This window comes from Cibotium barometz, chromosome 55 (genome assembly GCF_041138505.1).
Source record: "Cibotium barometz isolate CiBa-2024 chromosome 55, ASM4113850v1, whole genome shotgun sequence".
NCBI classification, from domain to species: Eukaryota; Viridiplantae; Streptophyta; class Polypodiopsida; order Cyatheales; family Cibotiaceae; genus Cibotium; species Cibotium barometz.
Window position 1 is genome coordinate 6,831,587 of NC_141100.1, and position 10,035 is coordinate 6,841,621.

Below are 10,035 nucleotides of genomic sequence, written 5' to 3' on the forward strand. Positions count from 1 at the left end.
TCTTTGAGTTCCAAGCTGAAAAATTCAATTTTAAGTGAGATCTTGGAATTCTTACCACCACGAGCTCCATAGAGCTTATCAAGCTCATCCCATTTCTCCTCTGCAGTGTCGGAAGCTGGTCCACATGGTGAATGAGAGCCTCATCAAGATGAAGCATGATGATGGCTTGTGCCCTCTCATCATCTTCAATATCTTCAGCCTTAGTTCGATCAATAACCTTAGTGCCGGAGATGAATGGCCAAAAACATTTGGACATCATCTTGTACTTGACAAGGACTTGCCAAGTGTGGAAGCCCTCTCCTGAGAACTTATTAATTTGGGTGTTGTCCTTTGACATTGGGTATTGAAGAAGATTACTAGAGAGTAATGGGCTGATTTATGAAGAAGAAAAAACCAGAAATTTTTGATATTTTGGCTTAAGTAGAAAGAGAAAGGCTTATGAGAGTGCAACAACCCTTAATCAAGCCAAGGGTGTTGCATAAAAAAGGAGATTAAGATGGTAAATTTTATGGTTTAGCACTTAGGGTTTGTGCCCAACCACTAATTTTGATGGAGATTAGCTTTTTTAGTGTCAACAATGAACACTTTGTTTGGTGATTAAGATCACCATTAGTGTTTAAAAACACGATTAGTACTTAAGAGCACATTTCTAGCATCTAATGACACTTGCATTGGTGATTAGATTGACCATTAGTATTTAAGAACACTCTTAGTGTTTAAAAACACTTTGGAATGACTCCCCTTTTGCTGGATTAGAAGCCTCATTAGTGTTAACCAACACTATTAGTGCTTATAAAAGCACACTTTGAAAAGCTTTGTGCACTTGAAGATGTTGTTGATGGAGCTTGATGAAGAATGAGGCTCATGAATACCTCATGGTGTATGCCCACCACTTCAAACTCAAATTAGGATCAGCAACAACCCTCACAAGAGCACTTAAGTGATTAGAGCTAAGAGAGGAGGATTAGAGCAAGAAGAAGCTTGATTTTGAAGCTTTAATGGAAGCTTCAATGGCTTTCAAGTGGAGCAGCCTAGTTTTTTCACTGTAGCGAATGATTGAAGCAGCCATTAGGGCTAAATTTTGAGTTGTAGCATCTTGAGACCTTGGGCTTCAAGAGCCCTAAGCTCTCTAGGGCTGCCAATGCCTACACACGGCGAATTTATGTACGGCATTAGCTACGCAGGAAAACGTGTGCCAGTTTGCTTAAGCGGCAATGTTGCAGCCAGGAGAAGAAGGATCCGTCAATTGGCTGTACGAGCTCAAGCGCCTAGAGTTCTTCTTCACTTTCCTAGTTGAAAGCTCCATGAGTTGTTGCCTCCATGAGCTGCTAGAGCTCCTCCACTTGTAGGAGGTTCAGCTCCACAAAAGAAAAAGGGATAAAATTGACCTATTCTACACCACAAAAGTGACCTAATCTTGCCAAGCTCTGATACCATGATAGAATTTTGTGGTGCTCATGCTAGATCGTTATGTGGAGGAGAGAGACTCAAAAATACAAGAAAATATCTTGCTTATTAAGTTGCTCAAAATACAACTAGGCTTCTTGCTCCATACAAAATGCCTCCTAGCTTCACCTTTAAATAGGTGAGCTAGTGGACCTTAAGTCCCTTCACACACACACCCTTCTCCTCCTCTTTTACATAACCTTAGTCTCTTAGTATTCTCCACCTATCTGAAAAGGTAAGACTCCCAGGGCTGCGCCCAAACTCTGGAAGATGCCAAGGGTCCTGTCCCCTAAGAATCAGTATCATCTCCTCCCATGCAGAGTAATCCACCCCTGAGACAGTGGTTGTGCCACCTCTAAGTATGTCATATGCTGAAGTCACCACCCATGCACCAAAAATCAGCCTAGGGAAGGGCTTGTTGGTCAGTGTTCCAAAAAATAGCTCTATCTGCAACCGCATTCGGGGCATAAATGTTGAGGAAGCCAACGCTATCCTCTTCAATTAGAATGGTAACCCACTGAGCACATCCTGGAACTATGACTCCTGATCCTATCATAGACGTCATAAGTTGCTCACTGACAAAGAGACTCACTCCTCCATGTGTCCCTGAAGGGTCGAAGGATGGAGACCAAAAAGTATGACTCCTGATCCTATCATAGACGTCATAAGTTGCTCACTAACAGAGAGACACACTCCTCCCTATGTCCCTGAAGGGTCGAAGGATGGAGACCAAAAAGTATGACTCCTGCCTGATAGAACCTTCCTGCGATGACAGTGGGTACGCCCATCAGTAAGATGGTGCTCCTGAAGGAAAAGAATGTCAATAGATCCCCCCACCATATCTCAATGTAGCTCTCCTCTAAGGACACCTGTCTCTGAAAGCACTGAGGCCCCCCTAAGCCCTAAATGTTCCATGAGACAATCCTCATATCAATCTCAGTGTGAGGCAGAACTACCAAAAATGCCCTCCACTCGAAGAGAGTATGGGCGTGGGCTTAGACGGGGAATAGTCACAATCTGTTCTAGTCCGCAATCACGCCAAGTGGGCGTGGTTCCTGTCCTCTATGTACTGCCACTCTACCCGAGCATGAGAGTATGTATACTCCATGCTCCATCGATCACAATGGAGGTATCTGTAGAAGGGGGGAGAGGTATTGCAAGAGAGGTATGCATGAACACAAAAAGCAGCACCTCCAGGCTAGAGGTCACCATCTCCCCTCCTGCTGGTGTCTATGTGCTGATTCACCAAGCTCCATCCTAGCTAAAGGCCATAGATGAGCAAGAACATCGGTGATCCGGAGATCTTGCAAATGATGCGATTGCTCAACTGCCTGATCCTGTATGGTAGCGACCACCGACTTTGGATCCCACTGTGTCGTCTCGGGGGCTGCGCTCAAGGGGAAAGAGAAGAACATCATGCCATTCTCTGGCATAGAGGGTCTAGAGTGGTGGAAGACCACACATACTTGAATAGGGGCTACGGTCTCCTCGAACATGTCTGTCCCTTATGTCGGAAGACACTGGAAGAAGAAACCATAATCCAGAGGCTACCCCAAGATCCTGGGGGGCCTGCTTGGAGACTCAGCAGGTGGGAAAGCCCTCACTGGTGAGGCCGTAATGGTCATCTCCACCGAATCTGAGAAATAATGAATCAAGCGCGAACGGTACTCATCGGTTGTCTCCTTTCTAGGTCAAGGGCTGCAAGGGGCCGACGAGAATGCTTTGGAGAGGCAAAGGGGAGGGGGATCGCAGGCACAGAGGAAGAGGAAGGGGCAAATGGAGCGACTCAGAGAGTCGGAGGTGATGGTGGGGGAGGGGGGAGGCGGCAAGGGGGAGTGGGAAGGCAGAGAGGCTGGAGAGGAATGCTACTGAGAGGTATCCATTTGGAGAGGAAGGCTGTTGGGGAAGGCTCGATGAAGTGAGGGTGGGGTCAACCTGACCCACTAGGCACTGAAGGCCAGAGAAGAAGTCGAGAGCGACGAGGAATCAGCCCGACACCTCGGGGGGGATCCTCTCTTTGACTGGAGGGGGCCTACCGTCTGCGGCGACGGGTGGGTGCTATGATAGGTGCTCAAAACGGTTCTCTAACAGAACTGAATTCTCCTACGTGCTGCCAACCTGGTGCACAACATGGTGGCGACACTCATCTCTAGTGCTCAGTATTGCTGTGGGCAACCAAGGGGCCGGGGGCCAACCATCCCCTACCACTCTCCAGTTGATGGAACCTAGTGCTTTGCGGCTTGGGAACCTGCTCATCCCTTGGGCCCCCTGACGAGGATCTGAGTGGGAGAAGTAGAAGGGGGAACCACCAGGGGCAATCACCTAGTCTAATGCCCAAGGGCAAACTCTAGATGACCCATTTGTCTACAAATAAAGCATTGGCCTGGAAGGCCGGAATACTCCACTTGTTGCATAATGGGATCGCCCTGAAGACTAAGAATAGATATCATGTGAGGTACAAAATTCAACGAGGCAATATAAATGTGGAGAGATGGAATCCCTGCTGCTCGTGGGCCGAGGCCCATCATTCTCCTGATGGCACCACCAATCACTAGGAGAAGAGGAAGGCATTCCTTCCTGAGGCCTAGAAAGCAGATTGTCACGGGAAAGCATGAAACTGCAGCTAATGGGTTGAAGTCATGCTGCCACCATGCAAATATGGCATGGGCCATATGCAGTGCAATGGGGCTCAACTGCATGACAAGATCAGACGTCGCTTGGTGAGTCGAACACATCTTGGTGTAGTAGCCACACCCCAAAGGATGAATATATGTGATCTTTGCTAGCGCACCTACCTAGGAGGCTAGCTTGAAGGAAGATCTCTGAGTTGGCCACACATGGGGTGGCTCTACCGACAATCTTGCATACCATAGTGGAGGCCTCTAGGGATGCGATATCGTATAGTGAGACACTGCAGGTCCGCTTCAAAAATGAAAGGCAGGTAACGGCGGCCTCGGTCGGGGAAGACAGAGTGGGTGCCATGGAGTCCTCTTGGGGGCAAAGACCAGAAGAGGCCGAAACTTGCCAAGACAATGAAGAAATACCCACACCTTGAGAGCGCTGTCGGAGGAACAAGGATGGGCTAGAGATGGTGGAGAAGAGATCAAACAGAGGGGCAAAGGGCGCAGAAAGGAAAAGAAAAGAAAAAAGAGAAAAGATAAAAGATAAAAGATAAAAGAAAAGAAGAAGAAGCAAAGAAAGAAGAAGAAAGATAAGATAAGATAAGATAAGATAAGATAAGAAGAAAGAAAGAAAGAGGAAAAAGAAAAAAGAAAAGAAAGAAAAAAGGGGGAGCGGTAGGTTGAGGAAACCCAAGAAGTGGCTAAGCTGTCTGCACCTAGTTGAATTTGCCTACAACGCTTCTTATCACCGAAGTATCGGGATGAGCCCTTTCAAAGCTCTATATGGACAAGACTGCCTAACACCGTTAACTTGGTCCGACACATTGATTAGGGTCGAGATATCCAGACAGATGCTTGACAACATGGAGGAGCAGCAGATGCAGTCAATCTGCAAGGATATAAAAGCTACCCACTAGGATAGACAAAGGCAGTATGCAGATAAGAAGATGTTAGACATAAAATTCGAAGAAGCAGATATGGTCTTCATTCGAGTACGCCCCAAAAGAAGTTCTCTATCTCTTGGGAAGTACAAGAAGTTATCCCCTAGATACTGTGGGCCATATCTGATTACAAAGAAAGTAGGTAACTTAGCCTATTGTGAGGTGAAAAAAAGAAGAAAAGACCACTGCCTCTATAGCCCTTCCACCTCGCAAACTTGGAAACACTACCACGAACGGGGCACCACCAGCCACCACCGGCTGGAACACTCTCTCTTTGTTCACCACCCACCCACACCATAAGACAGCTCAGAACCACAATGAACAGATGATCATTCAACAAAACACACAGCACCATACACACTGTATAAACACAATAAATACACCAAAGACCAGGACTCTGGCCAGGATTTACTGCCAAGGAAATACACCCTTGCGTCTGACAACCAAGCCTCTGTTTCCCGGTCCCTGTAATCTCCAGAGGGCGCCCACACCAGCTAACCCTTCTTCACTTCCTCTGTAGCTCCTCTGTCCCCAGCTGCTACCTGCCAAGTGTCGTAGGTGAGCCCCACTGTCTCCAGCCCACACATCAGCACCTCTACTGCTGCAGCCAACACACATAAAAACCCAAGGCTCTCTCTTTGGTCAGCATCCACACACTGCCTGCAATCATCATCCACACAAGACCAACTACTCCTCTCTAGAAGGCGCCCACACCAGCTAACCTTCAACTCAGCAGCTCTCTGTCTCTGTGTGTCGTGACCAGGAGCTTCACCAACCACCATAGCCTTGCACAATCCTCAGCACCACGAACCACTACTCAACGCAGCATCACCATCTGCATCCAGCCAAAGCCACTTCCCCTCTCTTGCTGCTCCAATCATCAGCCCACTCCACAGCATCAAGGTAAACAAAACCCAGCCACACCTCTGAACTTCCCTCTCTTCCCAGTGTGACGGCGGCAACCACAATACTAGAATCCAAACACTCTGACGTCGACCAGCCTCTCTGTTTTCACACACAGCCTCTGCTGTCCTCCCTTTTGGTCACCTTTGACGCCAGCTCCTACACCAGCAGCCCACGCTGTAGCAAACCCAACGTGCTCCTTCTCACTCTCCTTCACTGCCAACTCCTCTGCAGTGGTCAGCGTGCTCTCTCTCTCTACAGTCGGCACCACACCAGCCTCCCTCACCTCTCTGTTTTGCAGCCAGCTTCGCTTGTCTTCAGAAGTCTCTAGCCAGCTTGCATCAGCTCCAATCGTTGCCAAGGCTTCCCTTAAAATCCCTCACGTCGGCGGCTCCCTACGCAACGTCAGCAGAGCAGCCCTTTATACACTGCGCCTCTCCTCTTCTTTTGTTCAGTTCTGCAGCTACGCCCCAGAGAGCCCCCTCGTCGGCGTCCATAGCTGGCGCCCTCCTTCTCCACTTGCAGAAACCTTCCCTTTGACACCAGTCGGCTGCACCCAGTCGACCAAGGCCTTCAGCTTCTTTTTGGCGCCTTCTGCTCTTTATTTACGTGTGTCCTCCACGCTTACCCTCCACGGTTACCCTACCAGCCACACGTCGGCTCCCTTCTCTTCAATCATCTCCAGTCCCTTCACGAATCCAACGGCCGGCTCTGCCCAAGGCCTTCTTTTGTCTTCCACAGCTGCAGCGCCTGTCAACACCACAAGGTGGCCTGCTCCTCACTGCTTCGCCTTTCAGAGTCGCCCTCTAGCATAGGCCTCTAGCATAGGCCTCCAGCTCCTTACGTAGCTCACAGCAAGGCGGTCCTCAGCACCTCTACATACCATGACGCCTCCAGTCACCAGCTCTGAGAGGCGGCCACTCCATCGCTCGCCTCTCCTCTTCTTTCTGCAGTGCCAGCAAGCCTACCCGCTACTGGACCCCTTTTCGAAGCGGCCAACTCATCTTCCTTCACGCCTTCGGGATGGTGCGTTGGCAGCCACAAAGAACCCTCACATAGCTATTTTTAATTGGCCATGTTATATTATATTTTTTTATTTTTTTAAAAGCCTCAAAGCCACAAAATAATGGCCACACTAATGCTAAAAGACTCCTCTCTCCTTATGCTTCAGATCATTACACCGGGCCGGACCTTCCAGAACAAAAGTTACAATATCTACCCACAGCCTTGAATCATCAGCTACATCAACTTACCAATCATGACCAATTCCCAGTCGGTGCCCTGCTTTTAGCAACCATCTGCACACCACGAAGTTGCCATAAAACTTTCAATCCCAGCATTTGCTCCCAAAACAACTCGTGCATATACCGACTCACTGTAAAACCACTCGATCTGTACACTTGCCAGGGCATTCAGGGCAAAGTTTTATTGCACACCACGCGTCCCATATGTATATTGACCCAAAATACCTTTCAGATTTTATCCTGACATACTATGCCAAGCAGCAGCATCATACACTTCATCTGTCTTTGTTCCGGGGTATAGTCATCCCCCTCTGCCTGCACCTTCACCTCTGTCCCATTTATTATAAACAACAAACTAACACACAAACCATAACACCTACTTCACACACCAAACTCCAATGGAAGCCATATGTACATCCCCAATGCTTGATTTCACCAAATGCCACCCGGGTCAAACGGCCAGCAATATATGGCCCAAGACCTTTGCATCGTTGTCCACTTCATCTGTCTTTGTTCCGGGGTATAGTCATCCCCCTCTGCCTGCACCTTCACCTCTGTCCCATTTATTATAAACAACAAACTAACACACAAACCATAACACCTACTTCACACACCAAACTCCAATGGAAGCCATATGTACATCCCCAATGCTTGATTTCACCAAATGCCACCCGGGTCAAACGACCAGCAATATATGACCAAAGACCTTTGCATCATTGTCCTTTCCCCACCTGGGTTAAATACTAGCTGCAGTGATATTTCATCCATCTCCACCCCTCTGCTATTACCATAGTCGTGTAACTCGCTGCACCAATCATCATCATTGTCCGAATATAGCACATCTAACATATTCTCCAGTTCCCAACTGGCACCTAGCCTCTGCCAATTGTTGGCTATGCATTTCTTGAACTCGCTGCAAGGCCTTGGATACCATTACCTGTTGCTCTGCATCTATTTCCACTTCCGGGTCATCAAAACCCCAGTCTTCATCATCATCCAGCATTTTCAACACTGCATCCTCGGTGCAAGTATTCCAGTAACTCCACATGGTGCAACCTATTTGCAACATTAATAAAGCCAACCCCCCTGATCAAAATTAGAATTCTTTTAAATTCTATGAGTATTTTTTAAATGAATAATTAAATACTCTAAGAGAAATTTCTATCGTTTTATATTCTCACGGATTGTAGAAAAAAATTCAAGAAATCTATTGGGATTGAAATATTCAGATAAATGAATAATTTATTCCTCGTTGGAATTCGTAACTACTTTAGAAATCAGTTAAGTGAATATTCAAAGAAAGAAATTCAGTAAAATAGTAACTAAATTATCAAACCTTTTCGAGAAAGATAGTTCAGGAAAAATCTTATCCGACTTGAACCTTGAATCAGACCAGGACCAAGACCAAACTCTTTTGTCAGTTTCGAGGAAAGAAGGTGTGACCAGTTTAGAAAAATACACTCAAAACTCTCGCCAAATCTGAAACTAAGTTTGAGACCCTTGGAATTGATATGTGGATCAAGGTTATAGAATTCGAGAAATTCTAGTATGAAATTTAGAATTCCGATCAAGAAGTTTTGGGGATACTGATTCAAGAAATACTCCTTGTATTTCAAAAGAAAATCAAACTGCTAAAAACTTGCATAGAAACCCTATTTTCTTATTAAAGGACTGTCTTACGCCAGAATGCTGGAGGGAGCATTTGGTATATGTTTTTCTAAGGGAAGTTTCGTTGCAAGAGCTGGCAGGGAGTGTTTAAAGGATAGCTCACGCAGCAAAGGTGCGCTTTCGGTAGTACGATGGACAAGGGCCGACGAAGCGGTCCCTGAGCGAAGTGCCAGGACACCTAAGGAGGATCCTAGAGGGTCATATGGTGCGCTTCTGGTACGATGGACGAGGGCTGACGAAGCGGTCCCTGAGTGAAGTTCCAGGACACCTAAGGAGGATCCTGGAGGGTTCTGACCAGGAGATGCACGGGCTCGCGGTGCCTAGGACACCCATGCGTATGTGGTGGAAGATATGTATGATGGACGAGATGATTATTGTAATCTGTTAGTTTGCTTATCAGTTGGTCTCAATGGAGAGTAGTGATATTGTTTTTTGAGAAACAAGGGATTGGATTGAATTTTTGAGTTATGACATCTATAACCAATAACTGTTGTCAATGGATTATTTTATAAGCTAAAGTTTTAAAGAGGAGTGTGTGCATATCTGTATTCGAAAGCAAAAGTTATGAAAGGCATTCAATTATGGGTCGGTGAGTAATTATATGTTCTTTCGATTCCAGTGGTTCGGTGGTGGCTAACCCATGGGCCGGACAGGCTGGAATCAGTGGAGTTTTAATAATTAAATTGAAATAATAGGAATACCCTTAGAATTCGAGTAGTTGAATAAAAACCTGAAGAATTTCTGAAATGAGTAGATTAACAGCTGTGCCTAATTTCGGTTAGGAAAAAAGCGTTGATTTTCTCAAATGATTAGATCAACAGCTGTGCCGATTTCGGTTAGGAAAAAGCGTTGATTTCTTCAAATTAAGTCAGTGATAGTTTTCCTTCTATCTAGATTAATCAGGTGAAGGATAGTTTAGTCTCTTGACCCGTTAGAAATTTTGTTAAGAAAATAAAAAAGGTGGAATCGTCCTTGTTTTCCGGGCAAGGGAAATTTTCCCGGTTTTGGTTTCGGAATGACCACTAGTTTAGTCTCGTGTGTATGGACATTCGAGGGCGAGGTCTCGAGTGGGAAACCCTGCCCCGCGCAAGAGGAAGTTACTTCCGCTGCTAGCAACCGGGAATCCGATGCACGGAGGAGGCAAAGGGGTCTCACAGCAGTTGGTATCAGAGCGCTGTTGTAAATTTACGAAACAGCAACAGAAATCGCCTA